The 16326-nt window shown below is 36.8% G+C and overlaps 1 pseudogene; it reads left to right on the forward strand.

The window, feature by feature from the left end:
* The window catches only part of LOC148002247 (vomeronasal type-2 receptor 116-like), a 32001-nt pseudogene extending 16830 nt beyond the window's left edge, over window positions 1-15171 (forward strand).
* The last annotated feature ends 1155 nt before the right edge of the window (window positions 15172-16326 follow it).

Here is a 16326-nt window from a genome sequence, read left to right on the forward strand (position 1 = left end):
TATGTGGACAAATGCCATATATTAGAAATGAATTTTTACGCCAATAAGACAGTATAGACCAGCATCAGTATGAATTCAATTTGACAGTATTTTAACGAAGCTTGCCACATACATTTCCATAATCAAAGCAATTAGCTATGAGTATGCTATTGTTTACTGACTCCATTCAGTATATTCAGTTCAGGCTCAGATTATGAAATGAACCTACTTCAGTTAAGGATGGGTATTCACACCTCAATTAACCCAAATGACAAAAACTCACTTAGACATAATCAGAGTGCAAAATATCACAGACAATTTTACACTGATAACACAAAACCAGATGCCTGTAGACTATCAGTCTCATATGCAAAATGTCCATGTAACATAAACTTTGCTCACCAGTGCTGAAAATCATTAGGGTGCAAAAAAAACAGTAGATTTATCTCACTATCCTGTTAAAATACTATTATGGTACTTATGATGCCACTTCAATGTATGTATACATATTTCCCAATCATATATGCCTAATGTTATTTCATTTTTTATTGGGATCAATGAATATGTGAATATGACATAATTCAGACTCCTATAAAATTACCATCATGAATCATAAATCTTCCTTAGCTGAACTCCCTGCTGAAGAACATTAAATTCATGAATCCTGGTGGGGAGCCGATATCTTTGAATCCTTCAGAGAGCTTGCACATAGATTATGACATTCTGAACTTCTGGGATTTTCCACAAGGTCTTACATATAAAGTGAAAGTAGGAACATTTTCTCCATATTTTCCACCTGGTCAACAATTGTAGATTTCTGAGGACAGAATAGAGTGGAGTATAGGAGTGGAGCAACAGGTGGGTGGAATCCTACACTATTCTGTAGAGAACACAGGTAAAAACCATGTAACATGCCTTGGTGAGACTGATGCCTCCACATAAATTAAAAGATGAATCTAATGATAAAGTGCCAAACTTACTTTCCATGTTCAAGTGTTTCTTAATGTGTTTACCTTTGCAAAGATTAGCAAATTCTTACCAATGTTATGCATAATTCTAATTTTACATATACATATATGTGTGCGTATATATACCTATTTGATAATGTGTAATTTTTTTGTGTGTACACAATTTGAATCTCTTCATTCTGTGATAAGTAGATAGATAGATAGATATAGATATATTATAGATAATGTGTATTTTAGCAATATAAATTATCATAAATAAATAGAATGAGCATGCATAATATTAAATTCATTATTACCCAATCCTGTAATATACTTTAGTTACCAGGCTAATTCTTTATATCCCAATTTCTTTAATATCCTCAGATTCCTGTCTCTGTATGCAGTGAAAGTTGTGGTCCTGGATTCAGAATATCTCTTCAGGAAGGGAAAGCTGCTTGCTGTTTTGATTGTGTCCTATGTCCAGAAAATGAAATTTCCAATGGAACAGGCAAGTGCGTGCATTAAAGATGAGGTTCTCACCACTGTTTTTAATCATGCTTAAGATTTTGTCCTCATAATTAATAGTAATATTCAACAACATAGCTCCTTATTCTAGTCTACATTTAGAGCTTTATATGATTACAAGCTATATTTAATTTGGTTAATACTTGTTGAGAATGTGAAAGGATGCTAACAATAGTTTTTCTAGAGAATGTAACAAGTGTCTTCTAGATACACATAATTATGTCTAATCTTGTCCAGAATTTTTACCTATATTTGTACCATATTAAAACTTTTAATCTGTCACAAGGTCATCTTAAAAATTCCCAGAACAAATCCTAAAATGGATATGATCTTAATAGACAGTAGATTTCTTTTTAATTAATACAGGCATTCAAGAGATGGCTTAGTAGTTAATAGAAGCGGCTTCCCTTTTAGTGGAAATGGGTGTGACCTCCACTAGTACTATGATGGCTTGAAACTCTTTGTAATTCAAGGCCCAAGGATCTGACACCACATTATGACCAACCTTGATAGCATACTCATTTCTGGCACAGAACAACATATAGTAAAAAAACTCAATCCAAATAGCATGGGTAGTAAAAGATTCATAGGTCTCATACATAACAATATATGGCATAATATTCTGCCAATGTAATATCCTGTTTCCGATTATCTGTAGCTCAAATAAGTAGGTAATAAAATCTGTGTAGGTGCACAATTAGGGTTATGTGCAAATTCCTGCTGAATGAAGAAAGCGATGCTACACACATGTGAGAGTTCATCATGGCTTTTTAAAAATGTTTGAACCAAGACATAAGATGACTAAAGGACATCATAAATGTTTCTTAGTATTGTCAGGTATGGCTGAGCATGGAAAAATACATCATGTAATAATCAGTAAATATTGAATTAGGTGAGTAAAATCCACCCCCAAAAATTAATCAATCTTCCTGAATATCATTGTACTGGCCAGTTTTGTGTATCAACTTGACACAAGCTGGAGTTGTCACAGAAAAAGGAGTCTCAGTTGGAGAAATGCCTCCAGAGATCCAGTTGTAAGGTATTTTCTTAATTAGTAATCAAGGAGGGAGGGCCCCTTGTGGGTGGTAGCATCCCTGGGCTGGAAGTCTTGGGTTCTACAAGAAAGTAAACTGAGGAATCCAGGTTAAGCAAGCCAGTAAGATACATCCCTCCAGTGGTAATGGGGAGAGGATGGGGAGGGGAACATCCATATAGAAGGACAAAGGGAGGGATTAGGGGGATGTTGGCCTGGAAACCGGGAAGGGTAATAAAAATTGAAATGTAAATAAGAAATACTCAAGTTAATAAAGATGGGGAAAAAAAGAGAAAAAAACCCAAATGCCAAGCATGGATAATATAATTGTGCACCTACCTATAGCTATAATAATGAGGAATCCCCTTTAAAACCATGTCAATAAGCCACAATGTGGATTACCATATACTTTTTACTTATTTATGCATTATCACTGTTACTTACCAAGATAAATATGTAAAGTCACTAAGGAAAGTTTTTGTCTTAAAGGGAAAATGCCACTAATAAAAATTATTTTAAATATGAAAAACAAGAAACATCCCTCCATGGCCTCTGCATCAACTCCTACTTCCTGACCTTTTAGAGTTTTAGACCTGACATCCTTTGGTGATGAACAGCGTGGAAGTGTAAGCTCAACAAACCCTCCCCCACCCCACACTTGATTCTTTTTGCTGATGTTTGTGCAAGAATAGAAACCATGACTAATTCAACCATGTATATATGATAATTATATATATGTATATATATATATATTATAAATCACACATGCAATACATGCATGCAATGGTGCACATAATATAATGGTGCATTATATGCAATGGACATGTGATGAAAATCATGCAATCTTGGTTCCATCCTTTAGATGTATGTATTTATAGACATGATAAAGGCAAATATATCCTACTGCTAATATAAAATTCACTTTAACTAGTTCTATTAAATCAGGGGCAAGAAAATATTAACTAATACATACATTTTATATAAATTTTTTATATCTTATCTTGAGAAGTAGCGTAATGAAATAGACAAAGGAAGTGCAGAATACAAAAGAGAAACTCAAAATATCTGTACTTTAACAAACAGGATATATGCCTAATAGGCCCTAAACACATTACAAGAAATATCCTACAGTTGATGCACACATTCAGCAAAGTAACAAGACACAATATTAACTCAGAAAATGGCTTCTTAAAAAAAACAAACCAATCAGGAAGTAAACAATGGGAACTAAATATACCTGATAATAATTAAAACAATGGGGTGGAAACATCAGTACACTGAAAGATTTAAACACTGAAAAGAAATTGAAAAACCTACCGGAAGGTAAAAATAACTCCCTTCCACTTTGTGTAAATGAATAGTGTCTTTGTTGGGACTGTATTGCTCTCATAAAACGTTAAAATTATAGTTAAGGGAAGAAATCCTTTCTTTCATGTTTTAGCCCTGAGCTTACCACTACGTAAGGAAATCAGGCTAAAAATAGAAAGCAGAAAGTTGGGGGCAGAAAATTACAAAGAAGACATGGGATAATGGAACTTACATTATTGCTTCAGTGTTTGGCCAGGATGCTTCCTGAAGCAATGTAGTATCAATTGTCCAGTAGTAGCCACACCCACACTGAACTATCCCATCCCACATCAATCATCAATCGAGAAAATACACCAGGGACACTGCCCTGATCTGAAGGAACCTGGTCAAGAGTTCCCTGCACACAAATCCTGTGGGAGGGAGAGTAAAACCTTCAGAGGGGCAGATATGCCTGGGAAGTCAGAAGAGACTACACTGTCCCCACATTTCTCACTCCAGAAGAAAACGCCTAATGCCATCTGGGACCCATGTGCAAAGTAGCCTGAAAAAGGTGGGGCAGGCATTTCTGGTTGCCGCCCTCAAGGAGAGCTGAAACACAGCCCTCCAGGAGTGACTTCAGGCCCAGGATCAGAGGTAAGACCAACTTTTCTGCTGCAAGTGACCTGCCTGGTGGACTCATGACACACGCCCACAGGAACAGCTAAAGACCAGTAGACAGGAAAGACTACACGCCTGAAAGCAGAACACTCTGTACCCATAACTGGCTGAAAGAAAACAGAAAAACAGGTCTACAACACCCCTGACAAAACAGGCCTATAGGACAGTCTAGCTACTGTCAGAAATAGCAGAACAAGGTAACACCAGAGACAACCTGATGGCGAAAGGCAAGCGCAGGAACCCAAGCAATAGAAACCAAGACTACATGGCCTCATCGGAGCCGAATTCTCCCACCAAAGCAAACACTGAATATACAAACACACCAGAAAACCAAGATCTTGATTTTAAATTACATTTGATTATGATGATGGAGGACTTCAAGAAAGACATAAAGAACTCAGTTAGAGAAACGCAGGAAAACATAAGTAAACACGTAGAAGCCTATATGGAGGAATCACAAAAATCCCTGAAAGAATTCCAGGAAAACACAATCAAACAGGTGAAGGAATTAAAAATTGAAATAGAAGCAATCAAGAAAGCACAAAGGGAGACAACCCTGGATATAGAAAACCAAAGGAAGAGACAAGGAGCCATAGATTCAAGCATCACCAACAGAATACAAGTGATAGAAGAGAGAATCTCAGGAGCAGAAGATTCCATAGAAATCATCAACACAATGGTCAAAGATAATGTGAAATGGAAAAAGGTACTGGTCAAAAACATACAGGAAATCCAGGACTCCATGAGAAGATCAAACCTAAGTATAATAGGCATAGAAGAGAGTGAAGATTCCCAGCTCAAAGGACCAGTAAATATCTTCAACAAAATCAGAGAACAAAACTTCCCTAACCTAAAGAAAGAGATGCCCACAAACATACAAAAAGCCTACAGAACTCCAAATAGATTGGACCAGAAAAGAAACTCCTCCCATCACATAATAGTCAAAACACCAAATGCACAAAACAAAGACAGAATATTAAAAGCCGTAAGGGGAAAAGATCAAGTAACATATAAAGGCAGACCTATCAGAATCACACCAGACATCTCACCAGAGACTATGAAAGACAGAAGATCCTGGACAGATGTCATACAGATCCTAACAGAACACAAATGCCAGCCCAGGTTACTGCATCCAGCAAAACTCACAATTAAAATAGATGGAGAAACCAAGTTATTCCATGACAACCAAATTTACACAATATCTTTCTACAAATTCAGCACTACAAAGAATAATAAATAGTAAAGCCCAACACAAGGAGTCAAGCTACACCCTACAGAAAGCAAGAAAATAATCGTCTTGGCACCAAAACAAAGAGAAGAAAAGCACACAAACATAAACTCACATCCAAATACCACTATAACAGGAAGCAACAATCACTATTCCTTAATATCTCTCAACATCAATGGACTCAATTCCCCAATAAAAAGGCATAGATTAACAAACTGGATACAGAATGAAGACCCTGCATTCTGCTGCCTACAAGAAACACACCTCAGAGACAAAGACAGTCACTGCCTCAGAGTGAAAGGCTGGAAATCAACTTTCCAAGCAAATGGTCTGAAGGAGCAAGTGGGAGTAGTCATTCTAATATCAAATAAAATCAATTTTCAACCAAAAGTCATCAAAAAAGATAAGGAAAGACATTTCATATTCATCAAAGGAAAAATCCACCAAAATGAACTCTCAATCCTAAATATCTATGCTCCAAATACAAGGGCACCTACATACATAAAAGAATCCTTACTAAAGCTCAAAGCACACATTGTACCTCACACAATAATAGTAGGACATTTCAACACCGCACTCTAATCAATGGACAGATTATGAAAACAGAAACTAAACAGAGACATAGACAGACTAAGAGAAGTCATGAATCAAATGGTTTTAACAGATACTTATAGAACATTCTATCCTAAAACAAAAGGACATACATTCTTCATACCAGCTCATGGTACTTTCTGCAAAATTGACCATATAATCGGGCATAAAGCGGGCCTCAACTGATACAGAAAGATAGAAATTATCCCATGAGTCCTATCAGACCACCACTGGCTAAAGCTGGTTTTCAATAACAATAAAGGAAGAACGCCCACATGTACGTGGAAGTTGAACAATCCTCTACTCAATGATAACCTTGTCAAGTAAGAAATAAAGAAGGAAATTAAAAACTTCTTAGAACTTAGTGAAAATGAAGGTACATCATACCCAAACTTATGGGACACGATGAGAGTTGTGCTAAGAGGAAAACTCATAGCTCTGAGTGCCTGCAGAAAGAAACAGGAGAGAGCATATATCAGTAGCTTGACAGCACACCTAAAAGCTCTATAACATAAAGAAGCAAACACACCCAGGAGGAGTAGAAGGCAGGAAATAATAAAACTCAGAGCTGAAATCAACCAAGTAGAAACAAAAAGGACTATACAAACAATCAACAGAACCAAAAGCTGGTTCTTTGAGAAAATCAACAAGATAGATAAACCCTTAGCCAGACTAACCAAACACAGAGAGTGTGTTCAAATTAACAAAATCAGAAATGAAAAGGGAGACATAACTACAGAATCAGGGGAAATTCAAAAAATCATCAGTTTCTACTACAAAAGCCTATATTCAACAAAATTTGAAAATCTGGAGGAAATGTACAATTTCCTAGACAGATACCAGGTACCAAATTTAAATCAGGAATAAATAAACCATTTAAACAACACCATAACTCCTAAAGAAATAGAAGCAGTCATTAAAAGTCTACCAACCAAAAAAGAGCTCACGTCTAAATGGATTCAGTGCAGAATTTTATCAGACCTTCATAGAAGAGCTCATACCAATACTATCGAAATTATTCCACAATTGAAACAGATGGAGTGCTACCGAATCCCTTCTTTGAAGCCACAATACACTTATACCTAAACCACACAAAGACCCAACAAAAAAGAGAACTTGAGACCAATTTCCCTTATGAATATTGACGCAGAGATACTCAATAAAATTCTTACAAACTGAATCCAAGAGCACATTAAAAAAATCATCCACCTTGATCAAGTAGGCTTCATTCAAGGCATGCAGGGATGGTTTAATATATGGAAAACCATCAACATAATCCACTATACAAAGAAACTGAAAGATAAAAACCACACGATCATTTCATCAGATGCTGAGAAAGCATTTGACACAATTCAACACCCCTTCATGATAAAAGTCCTGGAAAGAATAGGAATTCAAGGCCCATACTTAAACATAGTAAAAACCATATACAGCAAGCAAGTAGCTAATATTAAACTAAATGGAGAGAAACTTGAAGCAATCCCACTAAAATCAGGGTCTAGACAAGGCTGCCCACTCTCTCCCTACTTACTCAAAATGGTTCTTGAAGTCCTAGACAGAGCAATCAGACAACAAGGGAAGAGCAAAGGATACAGATTGGGGAAAAAAAAGTCAAAATATCACTATTTGCAGATGATATGATAGTATCGTTAAGTGACACCAAAAGTTCCACCAGAGAACTACTAAACCTGATAAACACTTCTGCAAGTGGCTGGGTATAAAATTAACTCAAATAAATCAGTAGCCTTCTTCTACACAAAAGAGAACAAAGCTGAGAAAGAAATCAGGGAAACGACACCCTTCATAATAGTCACAAATAATGTAAAATACCATGGTGTGACTGTAACCAAGCAAATGAAATATCTGTATGATAAGAACTTCAAGCCTCTAAAGAAAGAAATTGAAGATCTCAGAAGATGGAAAGATCTCCCATGCTTATGGATTGGCAGAATTGATATATTAAAAATGGCCATTTTACCAAAAGCGATCTACAGATTCAATGCAATCCCCATCAAAATACTAATCCAATTCTTCAGAGAGTTAGACAGAACAATTTGCAAATTCATCTGGAATAACAAAAAGCCCAGGAGAGCTAAAATTATCCTCAACAATAAAAGGACTTCTGGGGGAATCACTATCCCTGAACTCAAGCAGTATTACAGAGCAATAGTGATAAAAACTGCATGGTATTGGTGCAGAGACAGACAGATAGACCAGTGGAACAGAATTGAAGACCCAGAAATGAACCCACACACCTATGGTCACTTGATTATTGACAAAGGAGCCAAAACCATCCAATGGAAAAAAGATAGCATTTTCAGCAAATGGTGCTGGTTCAACTGGAAGTCAGCATGTAGAAGAATGCAGATCGATCCATGCTTATCACCCTGTACAAAGCTTAAGTCCAAGTGGATCAAGGACCTCCACATCAAACCAGATACACTCAAACTAATAGAAAAAAAAGTGGGGAAGCATCTTGAACACATGGGCACTGGAGAAAATTTCCTGAACAAAACACCAATGGCTTATGCTCTAAGATCAAGAATGGACAAATGGGATCTCATAAAACTGCAAAGATTCTGTAGGACAAAGGACACTTGTTAGGACAAAATGGCAAAGATTGGTAAAAGATCTTTACCAATCCTACAACCGATAGAGGGCTTATATCCAAAATATACAAAGAACTCAAGAAGTTAGACTGCAGGGAGACAAATAACCCTATTAAAAGATGGGGTTCAGAGATAAACAAAGAATTCATGGCTGAGGAATGTCAAATGGTTGAGAAACACCTGAAGAAATGTTCAACCTCTTTAGTCATAAGATAAACGCAAATCAAAACAACCCTGAGATTTCAACTCACACCACTCAGAATGGCTAAGATCAAAAACTCAGGTGACAGAAAATGCTGGCAAAGATGTGGAGAAAGAGGAACACTCCTCCATTGTTGTTGGGATTGCAGACTGGTACAACCATTCTGGAAATCAGTCTGGAGGTTCCTCAGAAAATTGGACATTGAACTACCTGAGGACCCAACTATACCTCTCTTGGACATATACCCAAAATATGCCCCAACATATAACAAAGACACATGCCCAATATGTTCATACCAGCCTTATTTATAATAGCCAGAAGCTGGAAAGACCCAAGATGCCCTTCAACAGAGGAATGGATACAGAAAATGTGGAATATCTACATAATGGAATATTTCTCAGCTATCAAAAACAATGACTTTATGAAATTCATAGGCAAATTGATGCTACTGGAAAATATCATCCTGAGTGAGGTAACTGAATCACAGAAAAACACACATGGTATGCCCTCATTGATAAATGGATATTAGCCCAAATGCTTGAATTACCCTAGATGTACAGAACACATGAAACTCAAGACAGATGATCAAAATGTGAATGCTTCACTCCTTCTTTAAAAGGGGAACAAGAGTACACTTGGGAGGAAATAGGGAGGCAAAATTTAGAACAGAGGCAGATGGAACAACCATTCAGAGCCTGCCCCACATGTGGCCCATACATATACAGCCACCCAATTGACAAGATGGATGAAGCAAGAAGTGCAGGCTGGCAGGAACTGGATGTAAATCTCTCCTGAGAGACACAACCAGAATACAGCAAATACACAGGCGAATGCCATCACTAAACCACTGAACTGGGAACGGGACCCCCGTTGAAGGTATAATAGAAAGGACTGAAAGAACTTGAAGGAGCTTGAAACCCCATATGAACAACAATTCCAACCAACCAGAGCTTCCACGGACTAAGGCACTACCCAAGTCTATGCATGGACTCCAACCCTGGGCTCCAACCTCATAGGTAGCAATGAATAGGCTAGTAAGAGCACCAGTGGAAGGGGACGTCCTTTGTCCTACCAAGGGTGAACCCACAGTGAACGTGATTGTTGGGGGGAGAGCAGAAATGGGGGGAGCATGGGGAGGGGAACACCTATAGAGAAGGGGAGGGGTAGGGTTTAGGGGGATGTTGGCCTGGAAACTGGAAAAGGGAATAACAATCAAAATGTAAATAAGAAATACCCAAGTCAATCAGAATGAAAAAAAAGAAAAGAAAATACACCAAAACCTTGTCCACAGGTCAACCTTATGGATGCTTTCCTTTTTGTAAGACTATTTTTTCCACATGTTTATACATGTGTCACGTTGTCAGAAACCAACAATCACATGCATCATCTCCAAAAGCAACCCAATACACATGATCTACAGCTATGCACACATGCTCATTCATGACAATAGCTCTTTTACTTACAAGAGTCAAGACAATGAAATATCCTCCATATTAATCAACTAATGAATGGTTAATTAAACTGTATACAAATACACATAAAAGAATAATTTATCTATGAATATGAAATGATCACACTCCCAGGAAAATGAATGTTAATTCAAATAAAATTGAGTGAGGTAATGCAAACAAAGAAGTAATACTGCCACCGACAATCATATATGTGCGTGTATATCTATATATCTATATCTATATCTATATATTTATATATAGTCTTTAAAACTTTAGGTAGAGTTTCAAATTGAGTATGTATGGAAGTCAGGAAGCTAGAAATGGTTCATAATGCTGAAAACATATGATTAAAAGAAATATAATAATGAAATCATTTGCGGAGTGTGGTCCACAATTGATTAGAAGAGTAGAAGAGGAAGAATGGGGGAACATAATTAATACTAAAATCTTTTCACAATGTCATAAATAAACCCACACCTGCTGAAGCTTCAGAACCTGTACTTTACAGACACAGAATTTCACTGGAGCAATCCTATATGGAGAGACAATGCATGGCAGATTCACCACTGGCTATCAAGTAAATAGCCACGTGACACATATGTGCTACAATCTTTCAATGGGTTAGTCAATGAACTAATAGAGACAACCCCAAATAATTGGTAATTCCTCACTACTTAATCTTAAGTTCCTATTGCTATTGTAGAAACCACATATCTGAGACATAAACAAGGAGAAAACATGCAAAACCGACCTAGAGGCTTTCTCACTGCTGATTAGTAGACAGAGGATTAGACAGTCTCTAAGCACAAGACTTTGCATAAAACATACCAAGAATATTACTGTGATATAGAGGGTATTTCAGAAAGAAAACATCTAATATGGATGGAAGCTCATTAAGACACAGAAAACTCTAAAGCAGCTTAAGTAACAAATGTCACAGAGAATATATTTAATCTCAATATGTAACACTTTTAACGCCTTCAGAGAGACTCTGAAAATATCCAAATACATTAGAACACTCGCTCAGAACATGTATAGAAGCAGGAAAGATTAAATTTAGAACGTTTTGAAAGTAAAAGCTCACTGAAGCAAGAAGAGGTAAGCCCAGATCCCTGAGACGACAAGAAACATGTGAGGTTTCTGGAGACACTATGCATCCTCTGATGTTGTCAGGAAGCTGTACTATGAACTCCAAGTTTCTAGGTTTTTTCTATCACCTCTTTTGAGGTGAACTTGTGATACTGGAGGGTTTTGAATCATGTCTCAATCGCTTGTGTAGTAGTGGGGCAAAAAATGTTTTCTACAAAACAAAGAAAATAATTTGGGGCTCATGGTTTCATAGCATAGTAGATTCCCTTCAAGAAATCATGGTGAGCGAGGAAATCAATTGGAAAGTACAATGTTCTAGCTATCATTCAAAACTTACTTCTGATCCAGAGGCATCACAGGAAAGATGAAGAAAAAGAAAGAGTGAGAGAGGAGAATGGTAGAAACACAGGCACACAGAGACACATAGCAGAACACCAAGAGCAGAAATGAAGTCAATGCTATGGTTAATATATACAGTCCCCATTATCTGAGAAGCTATTAATCTTTCCAAGCAACTAATAAAGCAAAGTCAATTTTTAATGGAATGACCTGTAGTGTATGTAACATTCCACATATTGCTCCATGGTCCATGATTGAGTCAAAGACCACCTAATCAATACCCCAATGATAGGTCCCAAAAGCCTTCTTGGACTTGTTGCTCAGGGATATCCAAGAATCTACAAAAGTTTATAGCCTCTTCTGTTGACCCAGGTTCTGGCCAAGAGGTGTAAGTGCCTATTGCCAAATATACTCAGCACTTCATAAACTGATCCAGAGATTCCTGAGTTAGGACTGACATAAATGACCTCTCCTAACTAGTAGCTTTCATGGAAACAGAAGGCATCGTGCAAGCTTCTGAAGAGGAGAAGCAACAACCAGACCTACCTACCTATGATACCTATGAGCCACTGTAACAACTAGCCATGATGATCCTATCAGTTCAGTGTCACTACACATAGCTTGAAGGAGCCCATCATCTCCATAACTGGACATAACATGGGCTTGTGAAGCAGATAGTATATCTTTATTTGAAATTGAGTTATAGTATTACCCACTGCTAAGTTTACTCTCCACCTATTATCAAGAAGATCACTTTCCAACCCATAGAGTTCATCACAGAATACCACAACCGCTCAGAATATAGAGTTGTAGACATAGTCCCAGTAGTAGAGATATCTTCAAAACACACAAGAAATCATACATATAAGGTTTCTAAAACATTGTGAAAGAGGAGGAAGAAATATTTTAACAGCCATAGTACCAAGCTTAATACAATATATATCCAAAATTGTACATAAAGGCTAATCAATATGTGTACCCAAAGGTAAACTGAAATAGTTTACATGTAAAATAGATATTTTAAAGTAGACAGAAGACAGCACATGGGCCTCAGTATTGCACAAAATAGTGTTGAGAAGTTGGCAACTTGAAAAATGGGAATGGGAAAGCTGGAAAAATGAACACAATCCATCAACAATTTCTATGTAATTAAAAATAAGTTAACATTATGTGGTAGAAACTAAAAATTATATAAAGAAAGTTATGTTCCCCATTTTAACATAGTGTATCTTCCTTTCATTTTCTAGGTAGTTTGCAAGTCATCTTCCTAAGCGTACTTAGATGACTACCTAGTACCTCAGTTAAACCAACAGGGTCTAGGTTTTAGGAATCTAACTTAGTGCAAGAAAAATGTGTGTACTGTTCCAATATTCACATTTGGTTATGTCTTTCACCAAATTAACATCAAAGTAAAGAATTTACTTCACTTCAAAAATAAAAAAATTACTTCACCTTCCAGTTCACAGTTTATCATGAAGGGAAGTTATGGAATAAAGTCAAGGCAGGAATCTGGAGGCAGAAACTAAAGGAGAGACCATGGAGCTGCTTACTGCCTTGCTCCCCATAGCCCATTTAATGTATTTGTTAAAATAACTGAGGATGAATCTCCAAGGTTGGCAAAGGCCACAAATGGGGAGAACCACCAACTACAATCATTAAGACAATACCTCACAGACTTCCCTATGGCCAACCAGATGGAAGCATTTTCTCATTTGATATTCCCATTTCAAATGTGCCTTCATTTTGTTCTAAGTTAAGAAAACAATAACCAGCATCAGAGATGATATTTTGGAAAAATAAATTTGGATGGTTGCTAGTTCATTATGCCTTCATATCAATAAATAGGATTCCCAAAGACTTCAGCATGTTTTTGGGTCTTTAACTTTCTCTCACATGAGACAAAAATAGTAATAGTGTCCAACAAGTGTCTTCGTGCTGCAGAGAACATAATATTCAATATTCTATATGTAACAGTAAATAACATTCCCTTCATGGATTCCTCAGTATAAATTACCATAGCATACCATAAATATTATAGGAATAAAAATAGTGCTTTAATCTGGAGATAAGAAAAAAGTGCCATGAATACATATTAGAAATGAAAAAGAAAACGCATTTGCTTATTTACATGATTTTTATTTATTGGATATACTCTTGAAAGAAGAAACATGTTGTTACCAATTTCCATCTGTGCACAGAAAAGTACTTGCCTTACATTTCAGAATGAGCAACATTCACGCGTGGTAATGTACAAATAGGAAGATGTCGAGTTTGTAGTATCATGTCACATTGCATTTCTTGCCAGATATTGATCAGTGTGTGAAAAGTACAGAGGACCAGTATGCTAACACAGATCGGACTCTCTGCATCCAAAAAGCTGTAACATTTCTTGCTTTTGAAAACCCCTTGGGGATGACACTCGCCAGCATGGCCCTATGCTTTTCTATCCTCACCTCATTTGTCCTGGGGATTTTTGTAAAGTACCAAAACACTCCTGTGGTGAAGGCAAATAACAGTACTCTCAGCTACATCTTGCTCATCTCCCTCACCTTCTGCTTTCTTTGCTCATTTCTATTCATTGGTCAGCCCAACGCAGTCACCTGCATCCTGCAGCAGACCACGTTTGGAGTTGTTTTCACAGTGGCTGTTTCTACTGTCTTGGCAAAAACCATTACAGTCATCCTGGCCTTCAAGAGCACAGCTCCAGGACGAAGGTTGAGGTGTTTGCTTATATCAGGAGCACCGAAATTCATCATTCCCATCTGTACACTAATACAAACTGTCTTCTGTGGAGTCTGGCTGGGAATATCTCCTCCATTTGTGGACACAGATGCACACTCTGAACATGGTCATATCATTATTATGTGCAACAAGGGCTCAGTAACAGCCTTCTACTGTGTGCTGGGATACCTTGGAGCTCTGTCCCTAGTGAGCTTCACAGTAGCTTTTATGGCCAGAAACCTGCCTGACGCCTTCAATGAAGCCAAGTTCTTGACCTTCAGCATGCTGGTATTCCTCAGTGTTTGGATCACCTTTCTCCCTGTCTACCACAGTACTAAAGGAAAGATCATGGTGGTTGTGGAAGTCTTCTCCATTTTGGCCTCCAGCACAGGTCTTCTAGGTTGTATCTTTATCCTCAAATGTTATATTATTCTTGCAAGACCTGACATGAACTCATTGAAATGCAGACGAAATAGAGTTCAGTGGAAATAAGAGGGTTTTTGAATACCTCATATTTCTTTTAGAGTTTGGAGTCCTCAAAATAAAGTTTATCAGGTTAAAAACTTGTATATCTTTGACACCTGCCAGAAGATTTAGTGAGTGATTAGCTATTCTGTGGTAACATTAGAGTGTTTTATGTCAAAGGCTACATTATCTTGAGCTCTTTTAGACATTTAATCAGACAGCTACAACTCATCTCTCTATGTTAAGTTCTCATAAAATTAACAACATGTTATAGTTATGTACCAAACCAGAGGCCTAGATAATAAAGGAAAATATTGTACAATTTACCATAAATAGATTTACAAGTTTTATTGTAACTTGACCACAAACTTGTTCCTGTCATGTAATTTTAAACAGTCTTTATTTGTATATTAATGCATTCTATTATATAAAAGGACAGGAGAAAGGTACCATTATATCTGAACACAGTATTTGAAGTAACCTGTATTCTCAGGCAATGGTCACTGGTATTTGTTGCAAACATAAAGTTTTCCATACAATATTTGAGGTAAAATTTTTTGTATGTCTGATTATTTGTAACTTCAGCAACTTTGCAATACTAAAGAGCATGTTCCTTTCCAGTCAGATGAATTACAATATCAGAAGTCATGACTACATGACATGTTAAATTTACTAGAATATAATATCACAATACAACCATGTTTCTGGTATATGTATGATAGTATTGACAGAGAATACTAACCTAATAGGAAGGATCCATCTCAATGCTTGGAACTATATGCCATGGACAAGATTTCAGTGGTGACTATAAAGAGATAGTAACTTAAGCACCAATATTCAGGAATCTCTTTTCTAAATTAGTTGTAACTTAACCATCTTCTTCAGACTCTTGGAGACAGGAATTTTCTATTGTAACATACTGCTCCCTATATCAAGATTTGGAATAACCCAACTAATAAAATTATGTGCTTAATGTTAAGCAATATAATAGTTTTATAGTAAAAGTGGCCATCTTGTCAAAAGCAATCTACAGATTCATTGCAATCCCCATCAAAATTTCAACTCACTTCTTCATAGAGTTAGAAAGAGAAATTTACAAATTCATTTCAAATAAAAATTCCAGATAGCAAAACCTATTCTCAATAACAAAAGAACTTCTGGGGGAATCACCATTCCTGACCT

Source organism: Rattus norvegicus, chromosome 12 (genome assembly GCF_021556685.1).
Source record: "Rattus norvegicus strain SHRSP/BbbUtx chromosome 12, alternate assembly SHRSP_T2T, whole genome shotgun sequence".
Taxonomy (NCBI): Eukaryota; Metazoa; Chordata; class Mammalia; order Rodentia; family Muridae; genus Rattus; species Rattus norvegicus.